The sequence below is a fragment of the Triturus cristatus genome, chromosome 8, assembly GCF_964204655.1.
Source record: "Triturus cristatus chromosome 8, aTriCri1.1, whole genome shotgun sequence".
In the NCBI taxonomy this organism is placed as follows: Eukaryota; Metazoa; Chordata; class Amphibia; order Caudata; family Salamandridae; genus Triturus; species Triturus cristatus.
In genome coordinates this window covers 609,219,220-609,240,326 of record NC_140591.1, presented here as the reverse complement: position 1 = coordinate 609,240,326, position 21,107 = coordinate 609,219,220, and positions in this window count along the sequence as shown.

Genomic DNA, 21,107 nt, shown 5'->3' with positions numbered 1-21,107 from the left:
TTTATAAGAGACACCAAATACATTTTCTACTTCTACCCCTTCATCTTCCAGTACCATCAGGATATACATCAAGAATTCCTGGGCATCTTGCTGGACATTTTGTGTAAACTGTTTACATCCAGAACATACATCTAAAAGATTTCTAACATCAGAAGCACTTTCTATTTTATTTTTATCATTACTCAGCTTCTCATAAAGGAGACTCAGCAAAGAACAGAATCTTTTTTCATGATTTAGCATTATCTGCTCTTGCAAACTTTCAAGATAAAATACAACATTCAGCACTACATTTGCGTAGCAGTTGACACCAGAGCTATTTTCAAAATGACAACCAACAACCTCTTCCACACTGTCCTTTTTCTTTTTGCTTGCAGTCACATCACTGTCTTTTTGTTTTTTCTTCTGTACATCCTCATTACAGATATTCTCAAATCTCCTTTTCCGACAAACAACATGTTTTTCAAACACAGGATACTGACCTAAATGAGGAGCATAGCTTCTTCTTTATCTATTATACTCCTTTACACAGTTTGCATCAGCACTTACTTTTGAGTCATCAAAGTCTATCATGAATAAACCAGATAATTTTTTCACGCGTGACAAAGCAACATATGCCATACCTTCTTTAAACACAGTAGATCCAATGTTTACAAAAGCACTATCAACAGTTAATCCTTGAGACTTGTGAATAGTTACAGTATATGCTAGAGAAATCGGAAACTGCTTCCTACGTACATATAAGTCTTTCACTAGCAAAATACGAACTGAACAACGACTAATGACTTTAACCACTTCAATCAGATCAAATTTTATTTTTAAGAATTCAATTCCATCTTTTTTCTGGTACTTTACAAAACCCACAACTTTACCCATAGCTCCATTCACTAAATCTTTTTCTACATCCAAATTACGTCTTAAAATTACTCTACAGTTCATACACACATAAAGATTCTTTTCCAAACCAGCTGTTTTTGAAATGTTTTTCTCCAGAGAATCCAATTTAGTAGCCAATTTGCCTGTCAATATAATAGTTATTCGTTCATGTTGAATTTTATCCACAGCTTCCAGTTTTATGATCTCTTCATTTTCCAATTTCAAAAGTTCTTGATTGAATACAGAGCATTCATGTAGTGTTGGCATCAAGCAGATTACAGTATTTTTTTCAGCAATTTTCTTGTATATTTTCTCTGGAACTATTTCTTCTGTTGTAAACAAAATACTCAGCAATCGACTCTGTAATACTTTTCTGCCATGTTCTGTGAGTAGTCCAATTCTTATATCTTTCAGAATACTTGCATAGTCCTCATCATTGGCTTGCCTCATATTGGTAATGAGTTCCTTATACTCAAAATATGTCCAAATATTTACATTGCTTATACTTCCTAACGACTTTTTCGTGTCTTCATGTGTAAGTGTATGGAATACCGGTTGTCCTTTAACTGGAGTAAGTTGCAAAAGATCCCCAAAAACTATGATGTGTTTTCCTCCAAATAACACGTCATAGTCTGTCTTCAGAATTTGCTGCATTCTTAAATGCACAAAGGCAACCATTAAGTTTGATACCATGCTTACCTCATCAATAATGAGTACTTTCATTTTCTTCAATACTCTTGAAACTTCCAAGCATGCTTCTCCTGCTAGTTTGTGGTACTGTATTTTGTTCTCATGCTCTACTGGTAACATTAGCAAACGATGTAAGGTAACTCCTTTTATGTTATACGCTGCTAACCCAGTTGGAGCAGTAACAACACAAGACAAAATGGAATCCATTTTCTTCTGTAGGTAGCTTCTAATTACATTAATTAAGAAACTTTTTCCAGTTCCCGCTTGTCCACTTACATACATTCTCATTGGTTCAAAAGATGTGCATGAGCACACTTTATTTTCATGTAGTAATCCGTGATCAATTTTTTTCCTGACTTCTTCATAAATTTGTTTTTGTTCTTCATTCAGTTGCTGCTCCAAATATGTTAAGTCTACTAAATCTTCCTGAGCTTGATTCATAGCTGTTTCCACTTCATTCATGGCTATTGCTGCTTCATTTTCTACGATTGGTTGTCCTAGAGGATCTTGACTGAATGTCCCAGAACTTTGACTGTCTTGAGAACTGTCTCTAGCTACTTCAGCTGCAATTGTTGCTTCTTGTTCAATTTCTTCATTTAACATTTGAACATAAGTTGTGAAAGTACTGCATTCTATGCTGTCTTTGCTAGAATTGAAGGAATCTTCATAACTCTGGAATTCTCCAAGTAGTTCATCCTCTGAACGCCATGGTTTAAACAGCTGCAAAAGTGCCAAGTAGTAAAATTCCTTTTTGTCAGGAGTGTCGCAACTCAGCTTCCGGTGATTTATCAAACTTCCTTTTGTTTGCTTCATCAAACATCCTTCCTCACCACTGACTTTATATTTTCCATTGTTGATATCTTCTGTGGCATTCCGTTTAAAAATGAAGTTCTGCAGCACTTCATAGAGACACATGTTCTCAAGGTGATGACTTCTTTGTGGGTAATATGTGTCCAACATGTTTGTTCTTAAAATGTCTGTACTTTCTGGTTCGAACTCTGCTAAATATTCAATTTCTCGAATAGATTTCAGTACCCGATTTTGCATTCCTGCAAGGCCTAAACTTACCCAAATTATTCTTCTGGATTTCGAGTACAGACTTGCAGATGATAACCTATCTGAGCATTTGTAGGATCCAATTTCTCGATGCGATAACATCTTTAAAATGAAACTGTATAGCTTCTTACTGACAGTCTTCTCGTGAGAAATCTCTTCCCACATTTCCTTCAATTACGTTTTCTCAGATTTAGTGATGTAAGATGTGACATACCGAGCAACAGCAATAGAATTGTCAGCCACATACTGTATATCCATGTTAGCATTCCACATGGATAAAATGACTGGGTTGTAGTCATTTATATATTTTGACTCTTCTTTTCTTCTTAGGTTGTAGGTATTCTTAGGCGATTTTCTTGTAATAGTATGTCGCACAGCTGACATAAAACTGTTTACTCTTCCTTTTGAAAGAACAGGTCGTGGAAATCCAAATCAACATTTTGTTTAGAATTTATCTTTACTCTTGTACTTTCGTCGACAGTATTTTCCACACCGATAACTTTGGAAACGTAAAACTTTCTCTTTTAAGTTTTTCTCTTCTGTGCTTTTAGGTATAGCACATGTTGCATATCCTTCAATGAAAGATAAAACTGCTTCATCAGCATCTGTTCCAAATTTGGGGGCATCCTTGATCCACAACAGCACATGAATGTGAGGAGCACCTCTTGCTTGGTACTCTTTTCTCCAAAATAAATCCACAACTTCTCCAAGAGGTGGATTTTTTTTATTGCAGATGAAGGACATCATAGCCTCAAATCTATGATTAAAATATCTGCAAACATTAACCGGGTCCAATGAGCACAATTCTCCTGCTGTCTTATATTGTATGTTTTTAATGTTTGAATTTGCCTCTCAAAGAAAACATAGAAGATCATCCCAAGCGTACTCAGCACAGCAAGGAACCATGTAGGAGTTCCTAAATTCCGTAACATACACTTCAATTCTCCATGGCGTCGGTACCAATATTCATTAGTCCCACGCTGACAAGCCATCAAATTGATCAATTGAGATTCCAAATGATCATCTCGCTGTTGCACTTTGTTGATAAAGTCCTTTGCTGACACATTATGTAGATGTACTCCAGTTTTCAAAATGTGATTTACTGCATAAGATAGTGCAGACAAGTCACTTTCAAATAAAAGATGGAACAAATAAGGAATACTTTGACGAAATCTGGGATCTTCTGCATATAATCTTGTAGTCCGATACTCCGAAGCAGGAATCTGTACTGGACGTTCATCATATCATCCACCTTCTCCTGTAGGAAACAGTTGGGGAAAACAACAAGCTTCCAAGCTCTCCTCCCATACACTCACAGGAGTTCATTTTGCTTTCTTCATCTGAAACAGATCAATAGCGTTTCCCATAACTTCTTTAGAATGAAGAGGATGTATGCTGAAATGTTCATAAATTTCTTCTTCTTTTGACTTATCCACTTTTTCAATTTGCCCAGTTGGTATTCCTATGTCTTCTAGTAAAACTTCTTCATCTTCATCCATATAAACGGCTTCATACCATTTATTATTTTTTTTCAAATACAAATTTGCTCTTTGTACTTTTCGTACATCCACCAGCTCCTGCCAAATTTTCTTATTCTTTGTAGGTACACCATTAACCAGAATAACTAATGGTTCAGTTTCCAAAGTATCTGCATCAATTGTTTCCATATTTTTTTTCAAATCCAATGGCAAATAGACAACTCTTCCTTTTAAACCTCTTTGTAAATCCGAAGGAGGTAATTTACCTGTTTTTGGCTCCATACGCACTATGGTCTGAAACGGATGGACACATTGAATGAGTATAGACTCATACGTATTTAAATTAGAAAGTCATGGAGGAATATCAACCAATTCTAATTTATTATGTACAGCTCTTGCTGGCATTCTATTTTCTTCTAACTTGTTATAACAGTATTTACAAATACGCTGATCTTCACCCAATTCAAAACAATTTTCCAGAAATATATATGTTGCAAAATCTTTCCACTTATAATTATCTTCATTTTCACTTTTTTTATGCAGATCAACATTCCTTGTTTGAATTTTATAATGGCTTCTCCGGCAACGAATACAAGTAATATTTGGTCTTTCATTAGAGATGATACGCATCCTGTTCAAAATTAAAATGAATAGTTTTTTTTTATTTCTAAAGCCTTCGTAACAATACTTTCAATACATTTCTTTTTCTTATAAAATTTGGTTTTCTTCTTATATTTTTTCACACCCTTTAGCAAATTTAACATCACTCTTCTCTGAAACATTTTTCGACGAATGTTTTTAAAATCTATTTTTCGAGTCACTCTTTCTTACTTCTGAGTCTACATTAGCATTTTGTTTTTGCTGTCGACTCTGTTGTTGTTTTGTATTTGAAACACTGTTTGAATTTATCTTCCGATCATTTTTTTTTTGAAGATATTTTTTACAAATTCTTTAGTCTGCTTACCAGAAGACTTTTTCTGTTTTCCAACACGAGCTTCTCCTCCTATTTTTTTTACCAGTTGTCTTCAAATATAGTTGTTGTTGCTTTTCTTTTCTCTTTCTTGACTTTATAGGCATCTTTAAATGTTTTCACTGTTGCTCAGCAATACCTGCAAAAAACTAAAAAAAATACCTTTATGTAATTTTAATTCATTACATTTTTTTTTTTAGCTTTTCAAATCCTATCACATGAGCTGACCCTTTCCTACGAGTCCAAGTCTTACAAAACAAGAGAAACATGAATTAAATCTCTGACAACAATTCCTGTGTGCACACAGACTCATGGTGTGATTCTAGGCAGAAAACGATATTTCCATTGGCAATTTGAAAGCACATTTACTACTGTGGAGGAGCAAGTGATAATTACTCTGACAGCCTGACACATTTTTATTATATTTTAGACAACCAAAAAAGAGCACATGTCCTAACAGCTCCTTGAGACCATGACCATGTGTTACAGGGTGAGTGATTAGACTCCAGCAAAGGAAATGAGCCTTGATGACGTTGAATGTGTTTGCGTTACACACTGCTATCTGAAACACAACACAGAGCTGAGGATTATGCATGGGAGTGTAGGAGAAGCTGCTGCATGTGTGCAAAGAGTGTGTTTCTGGAGACTGTGTATTGTCAGTTGCAAGAGAGATCTGCGTGGAGACTTGCACAACTGCATGAACACTGCAGATATGCGTGTAAGAGTACATGTGTGGTAAAGGTTAATTGGAGTTTTGTACATGTAGGAACTACCTCACCCATTACAAGATTGGAAGGAAAATCTACCCTGTTGATTTCAAATGTGTTAGCATTTGCCTCTCATTTGTGAGATCATGATTTCTGCTGAGTGCTAGCCATCACACTTTAAGAAAACAAGCTGCCCTTTTCCTGCGAGTGCAAGTTTTACAGAACAACAGCAACACAAATTAAATCTCTGACAACAATTCCTGTGTGCACACTGTCTCATGGTGTGATTCTAGGCACAAAACAGTATTCCTGGGTGATATCAGGCCCTTTCCTGAAAGTGCAAGTTTTACAGAACAAGAGCAACACAAATTAAATCTCTGACAACAATTCCTGTGTGCACACTGTCTCATGGTGTAATTCTAGGCAAAAAACAGTATTCCTGGGTGATACCAGTACACCCTAACTTATGTTGAAGACATACTGCATAATATCTAACATGCTCAAGGCACTTAAATATCTTCCTTAACATAAAATGTAAAACACAACTTTTAAAGTGGTAGGAAAATATACCATGCTATTTTCAAATGTGTTTGCATTTGCCTCTCATTTTTGAGATAGTGATTTCTGCTAAGTGCTAACCAACACAGTTGAAGAAAAGAAGCTGGCCCTTTCTTAAAAGTGCAAGTTTTACAAAACAACAGCAACACAAATAAAATCTCTGACAACAATTCCTGTGTGCACACAGACTCATGGTGTGATTCTAAGCACAAAGCGATATTTTCTTTGGCAATTTGAAAGCACATTTAGTACTGTGGTGGAGCAAGTGATAATTACTGTGACAGCCTGACACATTTTTCTTATATTTTAGACAAGCAGAAAAGAGCACATGTCCTAACAGCTCCTTGAGACCATGACCATGTGTTACAAAAACAAGCTGCCCCTTTCCTGCGAGTGCAAGGGTAATAGAGCAAGACCAACACAAATTAAATCTCTGATAACAATTCCTGTGTCCCCACCGTCTCATGGTGTGATTCTAGGCAGAAAACAGTATTCCTGGGTGATACCAGTACACCTTAACTTATAGTGAAGACATACTCCATAATATCTAACATGTTCAAGGCACTTAAATATCTTCCTTAACATAAAATGTAAAACACAATTTTTAAAGTGGTAGGAAAATGTACCATGCTATTTTCAAATGTGTTTGCATTTGCCTCTCATTTGTGAGTAACTGATTTCTGCTGAATGCTAACCATCACACTTTAAGAAAACAAACTGCCCCTTTTCTGCGAGTGCAAGGCTAACAGAACAAGAGCAACACAAATTAAATCTCTGACAACAAATCCTGTGTGCAGACAGACTCATGATGTGATTCTAGGCACAAAACAGTATTCCTCAGTGATACCAGTGCACCTTAACTTACAGTGAAGACATACTCCATAATATCTTACAAGTTCAAGACAGTTAAATATCTCCTAAAACACAAAATGTAAAACACAACTTTAAAAGAAGAATGACAATTCTAATATTTATATAAAAAATCACCACATACATCCCCTCTCAAACTCATAACTCACCTTTAAAATTAGTTAGTTGAGAAAGAAATCTGGCACTCAAACAGCAGATTATCAGAGCCAGAATCTCAGAGCTGTACACCTCTCTCCTCTCACCACAACCAGTAAATGGCAATGTTTCCCTCTCTTTTTTCACACATATACATGTTAATGTAAAATCACAGTCCTTCCCACATTTTTTCAAATGGAATCACACATTTCTATTGGTTGCAACTTTCAACCCCTTTCCAAATCATCCCTTCCCCCAACATGACTTCTGCCTGCTACCATAGCAACAGGTCATGGAACACTGGTGTGAGCAGAGAGGTCAGAAGTTCAGCACACAATGTTTCAAATCCAAAGAGCAAGAGTGCTTGACTTTTCAAACCTAACAGCAAATCCAAAGTAATGTTCAGTGGGAACACATTTTTCTGTACCAATCCAAATCATGCTTTTAAAAATGTAAACATACAGCCTAGTTTTAACTGTAAAATGGTTTGAATCAGCCAATTAGTTATTTTTATTAAAAAAAAGTATGTATGCCTCCATTTTTCAACTGTCTTTCTTTTCATATTGCCATTCTACTGAAAGACACCTCCTGAGTGCATCCTGTTCTCCTTGAAAGATGTTCACAGTGTGGATTGTAGGTCATAGCTATGTATTCTGGAGTGACAATTTTGCAGAAAAAAGAGGTATTGTAAAAGACCTTGCTTTGCCAAATGTAGACATTAAATGGATTGGTCAGAGAGGATTAAAGTGGCACCAATTAATGCCTTTGGTGAAAACCTTTCTACATCTCCCACAGCCTAACCTTATTATTGTGCACAGTGTTGGAAATGACCTAGGCACTTTAACTGGGGTAGGTCTGGAAATGCTTATTAAGGACACCTTTCTGCAATGGATGTCACTTTTTCCACAAACTGCCTTTGTATATTCTAATATATGCCAAAGGCAAAAGTGGAACTGGTCCAACCAATTTTGTCCGCAGATTGACAAAGCAAGAAAGCACGTCAATAAGTCTGTTTCTGCTTTCCTCAGAGACTATGGTATGGGTTTTATATACCACAACAACTTGCGTTACAACATGCAAGACATTTATAGAGGAGACGGTGTACATTTCAATGATGAAGGCAACAGAGTCTTCCTCTTGAACTTTAGACTCTGCATCGGTACTTACCTGTAGGTACCGAAAAACACTCAATAAACACAAGGGCTCTTTATAGAGCCACCTATTATCTAAACACTTAAACTTGATTTTTATTTCTATTTTTTTTGATGTTTTTTTCGGGTGCGCGCAGAGTGCGCGCACCTCGCGATGTTTAAAAAAAAAATGAAAATCTTTTTTTTTGCCCTTCGTGGTCCTACTGTGACCCCCTGACAATGGCTAGGGGGTCAAGAACTCCCTACTCTGCCCCCTATTCACGTTCTCCACCTTTCCTTTTCAGTGCGACAGACAAAATGGCGGCCGACACTTCCTGATTTCGACCGATTCGAATGTTTACTGACATCTAACAACCAATCAGAATTACGCTCGCGCACGGCAGGGTGCGTGCACAGGGCTTGCACAGTGCGCGCACCCTGCGCGCGTATAGATATTGATATGCTTTTAAATGCTATTTTCTCAGGAAATACTGACCAGATTTACACCAGACCTGCGAAAGGCACTTCCTTGACCTTATGGCTACCTCTCTGCCAAATTTCAAGTAATTCTGTTCAGCCGTTCGGGCTGTAGCTGCGACTAAAGGTCCTATGGAACAATGCATGGGGAAAACGCGTTTTGGGACCCCCCCTTTTTCTCCGCCCCCGCTTAACGAATCACCCCGAGACTTTCAGGGTAGGAGCTGAGCATAGCGCCTCATTAGTTTTTAAAATTTCGTGAGAATTCGTCAACCGGCGCCAGACTTATTGGGAATAGAATTTTGAGATTTCCTATGGAAACACGGTCCTAACTATAACTATCTACTGGCGACTGCCAGTAGATAATATATACGCACACATATATATTGGAGCACTTTACATGAGCACCAGATTATGTGAAATTACTTTATTAAGTAACAGCCGCAATAACACAGGGAGGTTCACCCGGAGTCTTGCTTGTAAATGTTTACAAGGGTTTGTTTGAAAATTGGACTTCAGGACACAGTTTAGCACCTAGGAGCAAGAGATGCTAGAGCAATTTTCACAGTGTGGGTGCTGAAATGAATGTTACATCACTGATGGCATAGGGGTTGTGAAAATTCCTAGGTTCACACAAGGTCTAGCAAATATATTCAGCAGGAGAGTCATAAAGGTGTAGTATGTAGCTGGTTGAGCATTTTGAGCACCCTGTCTCAAGTACATTACTAAAACATTGTGTAGTAGTGCACTGTCATTTACAGACAGCACATTCCACATTGAAATGGTCAGTATATTTGCAGCCATACAGTTTTTCTGGTAAAACTGTATCGCACACAACTGATAATGTGTGAAAATCATGTTTCAGTGAATATTTACTATTTGCACACCACCAAATAAGGGGTCTTGATTTGGTTTGATCCTATTAAATTCTTTGCTTCCACCACACTCCAGAATTACAAATACAAAAGAAATTGCTTCATAATTATGCTCCTATCTTCTGATATATTCTGAAATATGTGAACAGTTATTTACAAGTATTGAAATGTTGTGTGTTCCAAAAAAACACATCTTATGGCCTTTCCTTTCACACTCTATGTACCCCAGGAAGATTGTCACATAGTTTACTTTAAAAACTCCTCTCACTTTGCAGTCAGCGAAAGAAAAGTAAACATCAATCCCTTGCCAAAATAATAAGCAGCAATTTGTCAGTAGATATAGCCTGACATTTGACCTCTTTGTTTAAAGCACAGGAAATGTGACAAGATAAATACAAAATTTAAAGGCATCCTAATTTACTGCCCTTTGACGACCCACCAGAAATCAGCTGGTGATCTGCCGGTGGGTCTTGACTCAGTTTGGGAAACGCTGTCCTATATCATTATTGTTGTCTTGTGTTGACATGTTTCTGTATCTTAGCCAATGCACAGGGAATGAAAAGTATTATTTTGGTCAAAAATGGATGGAAGCAGCCTTCTGTTTTCTGAACCTGTTTTGTTGGCTCTTAGGACTCTGTACACTTTACTACTGCTTTCCAGTGCTAAAGTGCTTGCGCTCTCTCCTGTAAACATGGTGGCATTGACTAACACCCAATTGTTACATTTAATTTATGTGTGAGCCCCAATTAAAGTGGGAATACTTGTACCCAGGGCCTGTAAATTAAATGCTACTAGTGGGCTTGGAGTAAATATTGTGCCACCCACTTAAGTAGCCCCTTTCAAACATGTCTCAGGCCTGCCATTGCAGCCTGGGTGTGCAGTTTTAAACTTGACAAAATAAACCTTTTGCCAGGCCAAAACCTTCCTTTCTAACACATATAAGTCACCCCGGGGTAGGTCCTAAATAGCCTGTAGGGCAGGGCACATTGTATATTAAATGTTGGACAAGTAGGTTTAAGTTTTACATGTCCTGGTAGTCAAAAACTCTTAAATTTGTTTTTTACTACTGCAAGGCCTACCTCTCTCATGGGATAACATAGGGTAACATTGGGTTACTTCATTACGTTTAATACGAACAGGGAGAAATATCATGTTTGGTGTCTAAGAAATTGTTATTTAAAACCCCTTTTAATTGTAAAGTTGGATGTTAGGTCACAATTCTGAAGATGCCACTTCTACAAAATTGTCATTATTTTTGTCCTAACCATTTGGTGCATGCAGACTGTATCTGGGTCACATGACTGTGTGTAGTTGGCCTTTGTGTATTCCTCCCAGACAATATTACAAAGGGAGACTGGGTGTTGGCAGGATGGGCCATTGTGCCCTGATGGGAGGGGCAGAGCTGTCATCTACATCACTTGCACTTCAAAGAAGCTGCCTCAGCATGCTCACAAAGGACTGCATACTAGCTTTAGGATACCTCAGACATATTGGGGCCTGGGCAGAGGAAGGAACTAAATTCCAGAACCAGATGTCGGGGGAAGTCCAGAAGTTTCTCCCACTTCAAACTGACACCAGGTATAAATATTGGACCCTGATACCAACTCTTCAGTAGACTACTGGCCTTTTGGATATTGCATAAGAAGCACTGCTGACAGAGGACTGCCCTGCTGCCTGGGGCCTGTCCAGTTGTCAGAAAAGGAAGACTGGACCTGCTCCCTTCATCCCAGGCTACCTGACGTGATTCTACATGTCAGCTGACTGACTGTTTACAGGGACATAATAAGCTCAGAGGCCTCACTGCAACTGCCCAACTAGTCAGCTGCAACTGGACCTGCCTGAGTCTTGCAGGCCTCTGCATGAATGAGTCGCTAATCCCCAAGAGGCACTTTCTTAGGTCCTGGGCCCTTGGTTGGTATCAGAGTGCAATCCTCTGCAGAAGAAGGCAAAGTCCTGAAGTTTTGGTCTCATCGTAACTGTATATGCTGAGATATTGTCATCTGTGACGACTGCCACTACAAAGCTCTGGTGAACCTGACACTTTGCGCTACGGTGACCGCCAGCAACAACCAGCAATGTGAGATCTGAACTTCAGATTTAAAAGAAAAGCAAGGGAAGAATTTCACTTGCTATATGCTGCTACACAAAATTTGTATTACTAGAGATAAAAAATCAAAACTGAGTTAAGCAAAGAGTCAAAGGGGCATACTTACAAGTAGGCCTGGGCGGCAAATTCCGTTCCGTTCGCGGAATTTGCGGAATTTTGGTAATTTCGCGTTCCGCGGAGAACGCGAAATTGCCCAAAAATCTGCGTTCCGCGACTTCGCAAAATTTTTTGCTTGTTCGCGTTCTCAATATGCGTGTTCGCGAGATATTTCACCCCGAGCACGCAAACAGCGATCGCGAACAGGAAAAAAGTATCGCGAACAAGCAATTCCGCGTGTTCGCGGAATTTCTGCGTGTTCGCGGAGATTTTTTACCGTTTCGCGGAGATTTGCGTAACGCGATTACGCAAATTCCGCCCACCCCTACTTACAAGCCCCTATCGCCACAGGAACATCACTTTTTCTGACAATCCTGTGGTGATAGGGGCTTTGCCTTATTTACAAGGCGGCATTAAGCCACTTAGTGTGACTTAACGCCGCCTTGTAAATAAGGCATCTTTTCATTCTATACTTAGTGTAAAAGCGGTGGGCAATAGGTGCTGTGGTGGGTGTTTTGCCGCAACACCCTTTTTTTTTATGCTGCCCCTGGTTTACAAGGGTGGCGTGAATAGGAGGCAGCGTGAAAATTAAGACCAGGGAAAACCTGGTCTTCACATGGCAAAATGAGGAGAAATGCTTTATTTCTCCTTGTGTTTGCTGTTTCTATGTGTGCTGCATTGTGCAGCACTCATAGAAACAGCAAGTTACAGTGCATGATTGTTTATGTGCAGGAAGGTGTCCCTTCCTGCACATAAACAATCATTAGCAAAATGACAACTTGCAACTTCTATGTGTGCTGCACAATGCAACACACATAGAAGTTGCAAATTGCTATTGGTGATTGTTTATGTGCAGAAGGGACAGCTTCCTGCAAATAAACAATTGTTCCCTCAACGCAGGCAGCAAGCGTGCCTTCATTGGCGTTAGGCAGCTAAACTTAGCGCCAGCACAGGGAGAAATGCAGGGGTGCGCCTCATTCTTGTGAATACTGCGCATTCCTGTGTTTCGAAAGCGAAGGAGCGCAGCTTTACCCTTCTTGGCTTAACGCTGCGCTCCGCCACTTTCATTGTAAATATACCCCAAAATGTTCGAATCTATGTGAGAGATACATTTTGTATGTGCTGCTTGCCTCAGTTTGTGCACCTGCCAACAGTAGTGGATTCTCCATCATTACAACCAAAACCAAAGGGAATTTGCTGAACAGAAGGATTTTAAGTATGTGTTAACCATACACTGGACTCAAATGGTGTTTTACCTGATGATGTGGTACCAAGGTTTCTGTTCCCCAGCAGTGTTGCCCTATTAATAGAAGAGGCATAACCTAAGATAAGCAGAATGTACTTATATGAGACCACCAATATGTGTGACGAAAAGTGCATTGTATGATCCATGTTGACTGCCAGCTCTTCAGGGAACCTCTCATCTTGAAAGTCCAAAATGGAAATCTTTCATGCTCAATGCTGCAGAAGGTATTACGGTCAGCACTGAAGCATTTCTTATGATGAACTTGTGGTCCCAGAGGAAGAAGTTGTTCATGATACAGGATGCATATTTGCTGAAGCATAAGAGTGATCTGGTGGGGCCCCCAGTTCTGTCTATTGACCATATCATGGTTATTCAATCAGCCACTTTGATGTATAAACTAATACATAATCTGAATATCACATATGGCGCGCCAGAGTGTCATGACTTTTAGGAGAATACAATATTCCATGGTATAGCATCTGGTGCCACTCCATGTTGTCTTTCAATACACAACACACCAAATTAATTTTTAGTCTGAAGATAGCTGCTTCCTATAGGTGGGTGGTACGATAGTGGGGTCGTCCTTTGTCCCCAGTCTTGCAAACCTTAATACTCACCTCTTTTAAATAAGATATTTGGCGCCTTTAACTCTTCAAGCGTCGGGTACCATTGTCTGCTTTTGGTGGGGTGGCCAGTATGAGCACACACATAATGGTACCTTTACCAATATATAATTCACAATAATTCATATCTATATCCTTCTTTAAATGTACTTCTTTGTTCTCCATGTCATATCATTATTCTCACGAAGACTCCACAAAGTAAACTACTGTGGTTGAAACATATACCAAAGCACAGCCTTTTTACAGATTTAACATGGGAAATGCGTAGTTAGAAAATATACTATTATTTTTTGGGTGTTAAATCCACAAACAGTGTCATTATTTGGTATGAAAAGATTTAAATTTGAAAAATGCATTGCAAATTGTGACTTTTACTAAAAATCGCAACTTAACGATATTTTAGATGTGCAAAATATGGCAACGTTTTTTAGCACTGGCACATTTTGTGCATTATTGAAATATGGCACGAAAAGGGACTGGAGAGGTGATTTGTGCAAGCATGTGTGTAGAGCAGATGACCCTTCCCAGGTGTAATATTTTTTTTTCCAGTTCTATTTTCACCATTAGTTCGCCTGAAAAACATGTTTAAAAAGATCCAAGACGAAATAGATATTTTCTGCGTCCATAGATTTCACAAGCAAAATCTATTTTTCAAAATTCATTAATGCAATAAATGTTCTATGTTTTGCGCAAAAATAGTTCAGGAAAAATAATCACGTGTAAATTATGATATTTTCTCGACTTTGCCGACATTGAGAAGAACTGCATGTCTTTTAGAGAATCAATTCTTTTCACTTTGAGACAGTTATGGTCCCCAGACTTTATATAATTGCTAACACAGCCTTTGATTTATAGTTTCTGTCTTGCCTCCTATCATTGCTTTAGTTAAGCCTCTTGCTCATTCGATCTAAATTGAGGCTGCATATAAAATGTAGAAGCTTATGAAACACATTCTATGGCACTGATATCAATACGATATTTAATTTCTCATTCTTCAGAGGCTTTCATAAATACATCAATTGATGTGATGATATAAATTACAACAATATTCGATCTTGCTAACTGGATATAGCAGTAATCATTATCGGCAAATATTTCAATCTTTTGCAATGAAATACAGAATGTTAATTTTATCCTTTGCCACATTGCAAATGTTTAACATATTACGTGAATCAACTTTGTTTAATATCACAAGCCATTAAGTGGACACAGTAACACAGTAAGTAATATTATTTTTGCACGAAATTTCTATTGTTATTTCATTTTGAATTAAGCGCAATATATTTAATATTTTTCAATTATTTGAAGTTTCAGTTAGATGCTCTATCCTCATCTTGATAGCGGTGATGGATGTTGTCAAATTTGTACACAAAAACTGTTGCATGATTTCATTTTTTTAACATTGTTTGCAATTTTCAATTTGATGATTTTATATCTTTCAACGCATTTAAGTTATTCCAATCATTTCTCACTAGTGCACATTTTAAGTAAGCACTGGCGTAGCCACACGGCCTAGATTACATCTGAAAGTGCTTGAGCGATTCAATCCATGGGGTCACTCATCCTTCAGTCACTTTCCTCTCTCAATAATTATCCTTCCATTCATTCACTCTTACATCGATTTATTCACCAGTTGACTTATTCAAGTATTCACCCACACCCTCATCCACTGGCACACAACGTAGTCAACTATTTTACTTTGTTATCAGCTAGATCTTCAAGCTTTCTTGCTGGCGTGTGTGGGGTGTGAGAGTGCTTATGGTGCTTATGGTGTTGTGAGTGATGGAAAAGTGCTACTGGTAGTGTGACTGCTAGTATGTTTGTAGTGTGTAAGATCTATCAGTAGAGTGAAACTGCAACTCTGTGAGGGATGTGAGTGCTCTTAGTAGTGTATGACTACTATTCTGTGAAGGGTGTTCACCAGCTTCTGGTAGTGTGAATACTATTCTGATGTATGTGAGTGCTATCTGTAGAAGAAGACTACATGTGAGAAGTGTACGAATGCTACCAGTAGTGTGCGATGGTTCTGCATGAAGGGTATGAGAGTGCTTCCATTATTATGTGACTGCCACCCTGTGAGGGGGCAAGTGCTGCTGATATTCAGAGTGCTTTTTGTTTCCACCATAAGCTCTTTAAAAGTTCCCCTCATGATTTTATTTATGGCCTAACTGAAGACACACATAGAGCCTGAGTCACAAAGGTAAACTTTCACTTTTGTGGATGATTACGATTGTTTGCTATTCACAAAAGTATTTTATGAGTAGAATCTATACTACTGCAGAGTCTCTGCACATAAAAATATAGGACAGTCCAATCTTTATAGGTGTGGACACTCCACTTTAGTAAAGTACCTTTGTGAATAGCAAACAATCATAAACTTACACAAAAGTGGAAGTTTACCTTTGTGAATCTGTCCATGTGTACTTATTTAATGAAGTAAGCAAATTAATCTCGAAACAATGCTGCAGCAATTATTCCTTTTGGAATGATTGCTCTAGCGGTGAGCCGTGATGGTCTGCTTTCCCTAATGAGTTTCTCAACTCAAAGATTGGAACAAGGAGCATTAATGACTGAGGCACTTCATTTATTTAATTTCAAGGAGCCCATTGGCAGGCCACCCTCAGTAAACAACCACATTGCCCTTCCACATCCAGTTGTGTTCACTGTTAAACCAGGGAAAAGATGCTCAGCCCCTTCACTTCATACTTCCTAGTGCTCACAGACAGTGAGCATCTGCTCCAGGACTTTGGTTTTAACATCACATGGACAGCTCCCCAGCACCTTCTAGGTTCTTATGTCCCTGCTTCATCTGACTCTCAGTGCATCAACCCTGTCACTCCAGCTCCACTGCATTCAGACACACAGGGCCTGATTATGATGTCGGTCAGAGTTGCTCCGACCGACATCTCTGCGGCTTTGGAACCGATTGACCTCGGGTCGGTGGTCTCAAACCACAAGTACGATGCAACAGCACATGGTGCGGTCGCAAACTCCCATTTCCCTATGGGAGCTTGTGCGGTGGCACAAGCTCTTTTTCAGAGGCAAGCATCACTGCAGCTATTTGGGTTTGTGGTTCAAGAACAGTTACCAATAAGCGACATATCAGCAACAGGCTTAGTTTCTTCTGGGCATTGCAAAACAACAATGCACCCTGATTACAGTTCTTTTGAGAATGTGGGAACTGGCTCAGGGATATCCCATAATTAGGGGTTACTGAGCTACAGCTTTGACAGTTGGACCCAATCTGAGCACCAAGTACACTCCATTAGCAATTGACCTTCATGGAACTGATGATTATTCATGAATGTGGAGTGGGTTAGTAAATCTGAACTCTACAAAATACAGAAGAACACCTACTACATTACTGTCCTGTTTTTACTTTTATTTTTAGAAGTAGTTTAATTCACAAACAACTACATACTAAACATAATATTGGAATTGTACACCATAAAAATCAGGCCTCTTTAACTCCTCCTGAGCAAACAATATGTATAAGATGTTTTCCCATATTTAATATAAAGTCCATTACTATAGTGTGTGTCATAGAGATCACAATTCCAACTGTCTTTGCTGCAGGATTATAAAATGAAAATGTCCTTACTATTGTATTTGACATGGGGTCTATGTTAACAAGTTCTGTATTAGTTACGAGCAATGGACTTACTTGATGTGCGGGCTGACACAACTGGTGTCCAATCAAATGCCCATACAAAACAAGATCAGCAAAGGGACAGAGACCAAAGTCCCTTTCTACATATTATCTTTTCATTTGTTTTGTGAATACCTGAGCTCTGTCAACAGCTAATGCAAAAATAACAATGGATGGACGGAATGCTGACAACTGTCAAACACTCACCCCTAGTACAGAGATCTGGGCCTAAATCCATTGTGTTTTAGCTTACCATGCCAATCTAGGTTGGAAGCAAACATATGCAAATCAGGCTTGACCCATGGGAACAGTCCAGCCCAAACTGCTATGCCAGGTCCTCCCTGGGCCGGAAACAAGCATCATCGGACTGGTTGTGGGGTATCACCCCTCATCACGCAGAATAGCTTGATTCCAGCGGCATGGCAAGCACGAGACCACGTCTCGTGCTTCCCACTTAGTGTAACAAATGCAAAAATAACAATTGATGGACGGAATGCTGAACAATGTCAAACACTCTCCCTCAGAACAGAGATCTAGGCCTAAAGCCATCGTTTTTTTTTATCACCATGCCATTCCAGTTTGGACCCAGCCATATGAAAATCAGTCTTGACCCTGCTCGCCATGGAAACAGTCCAGGCCGAACTTGCAGGCCACTTCCCTCCCCGGACTGGAAACAAGAATCATAGGACCTTTTTCAGGGTATCACCCCTCATTAGCCAGGATAGCTTGACTCCAGTGGCATGGCAGGCACAGGACCCATGTCTGGGCATACCCTTCCCACTTAGGGTGACAAATGCAAAAATAATAATTGGTGGATGGAATGCTGAACGATATCAAAAACTCATGCCCAGTACAGAGGTCAGGGCCTAGAGCCATGGTTTGATACTGACCATGCCATTCCAGTTTGGAGACAGCAATATACAAATCAGTCTTAACCCTATTCACAGTGGTCATTTAGCCAGCCTGTTGTTTATCAGGATTGCACCCCTAGCACAAGAAGGTCTGATTAATCTTCTGTAAAATTTCGGGTACACCTGAAGTGTAGACGAGCCCTAGCTCAGGGAAGGTTGGTGGTGTATGGCAAGTCTAGGTATAGTACACGGTATAGAACAATTAACATAGTAGTAATATAATGTGAATGTGGTAAGACACCTTAATCATATTTTGGAACATACATATTTACAATTAAAACAAGAGGTTCCAACAGTAGAAATTACACAACATACAGTGATAAAGCAATACAGCAACATAAATAATGGTCTCCTTAAAAAGGTTCATGATGTTCTTAAGTTCTTCAACCACAAAAAAACAGTTCTAACTTTTATGAAGCTCAGAACACACCACAAATGAAAATCAGATAAATAATGCAATGCAGTACAGAAACATGATAAACTGTAATTTTAAGAAATTGGGGTTTTAGTTCATTGGTGTTAGAACCCACCTCAAATAATAATCATGGTCCTTATTAGGATGAACAATATTCACCAAATAAACCTGTGCTTAACATTCTGGTAGCTTAGCACACATCAGTCAGGCTTAACCGAGAGACAATGTGTACAGCATTTATACAATACTAAAACAGTAAAAAAGTTGAATTGCAAAAACTATAAAAATCCCAAAATGGCTTGGGAAAATATAGTGTACATTTATAAACAAAATGACACCATAAAGATAAAAATCCAGTAAGGGTAACCCGAGTTATGAATTTTTAAAGGTTGAAGTAAAGATAGCAAACACAAGGAGGTGATAGACCGAGTGCTGAAACTTTCCAGAGACTCACACCCAGTCACAGATCTGGGTTTAATCCATCATCGTTCTTTTGCTCACTTCAACACCCCAGTACAGACGCAGCCATATGCATATCAGTCTTGACCCTGTTCCTCATGGGAACAGTCCAGCCCGAAATGCCAAGCCAGGTCTTCCCTGAACTGGAAGCAAGTATCCTGGGACCGGTTTCAGGGTTTCACCCCTCATCAGTCAGGCTAGCCTAAATACAGTGGCAAAGTGAGCAAGGGACCCACGACTGGGCATACCCTGCGAACTTAGGGCTAACAAATCAAATACAAGGAGATGATGAACGGAGCTCTGAAAGTTTTCAGACGCTCACCCCCAGTCACAGATCTGGGTTTAATCCATCATCGTTCTTTAGCTCACTTCGCCACCCCAGTTCAGACCCAGCCATATGCAAATCAGTCTTGACCCTGTTCCTCATGGGAACAGTCCAGCCTGAACTGTCAAGTCAAATAGCACCATGAAGCACAAAGTGCCAATAACAGTCAATGGTCATGGTAGGACAGGACCTAGATGCAATTTGACTCTAATTACTTAAGGAAGTGGTCAGGAATGGGTCACCCGGGTCACTCTTGACCTCCACTAGCCTTCCAAGAAATGAAGAGTCGATAACCTAGTGGAGAATGCAATCAAATTGATTTATTAACAAAATATACTGCAGTGGAGTCCAATCTGACCAGCCTCCTATGATGGCTGATGAGGGACTGGCTTTCACAAGCATAAATGTGACAATTATACATTTTAGCATGACCACAAGACACACCTACCCAGTAACTTTCCACGGAAGGCAGCAAGAAACAAAGGGGGGCACACAAAGATGAGCTAAGAGTCTGAGACTGAGCACACACTATCTCTCTGGCAAGGTCATTCTGTCTGTGCCTGCAGCTAAGCTAGTGGGAGCAGGCTTCCATCTCATGGGAAAGGTATGCAGAAGTAAAAAACAACGTATTCATTAGTACAGTGAGGCCCAACTTTCAGAGACACAGAAAATTCAGCATGGCTACTACTTGCAGAGCCAGGGAGCAATTAATTGTGATAATGGCCTAGAATTGGTGGCTAAATATGAAATGGCGCCGCAAAGGCTAACTTAAGCATCATTATGTATGGTAGCACAGATCAGACTTTTCATTTATTTCCGACAGTATGAGAGAGCACAGGTCAGATACACCAACCAGGTTTATCCTGGTCAAAGAATTTACCTTCAAACTTTAGTTCTTTAAGTCCCAACCTGCCACAGGAGTACACATCTAAAGCCCCCCATGACCTTAGGGGAGGCACTTGGAGACTCACATTGTGGGAGATAGAAGCCACAGCACGTTCCATTCCTGATGAAGCTTTAATAGAAGGTCAACCAACTGACCCTTGGAGTTACTTATGGGGGCCTGGTTTGAAGGCAACCAGGTCCAGTCTTCCTTCTTCAGACAGCAGGGTCTTCCTTCTTCTGAATCTTCTCAAGTCCAGGAGTGTTCTGATTTCAGGTTATAAAACCAAGTGCCAGCCTGTGGGTGAGGGACAATCCTTTACCTACCCCCTAATACGGTTCTAGTAATTTCTTGCTTCTTTCCTGAGTTTGACTCCAGCCTGACTAGTGAAACAAAAGGCATGAGCAGGCTGGGTAACAGATTCCTTTGTGTTTGCTGGGGCAAATTCCTTATAAGTAAATTACAGGGCAGGGTACAGCTTCTTCCTGGCCATCCTGTCAGGTAGACTCACTGCCCTCTACAACCAGACCCTTTGTCCATTCTCTGGCTCCAATGCTCATATCCCAGTGGGGGA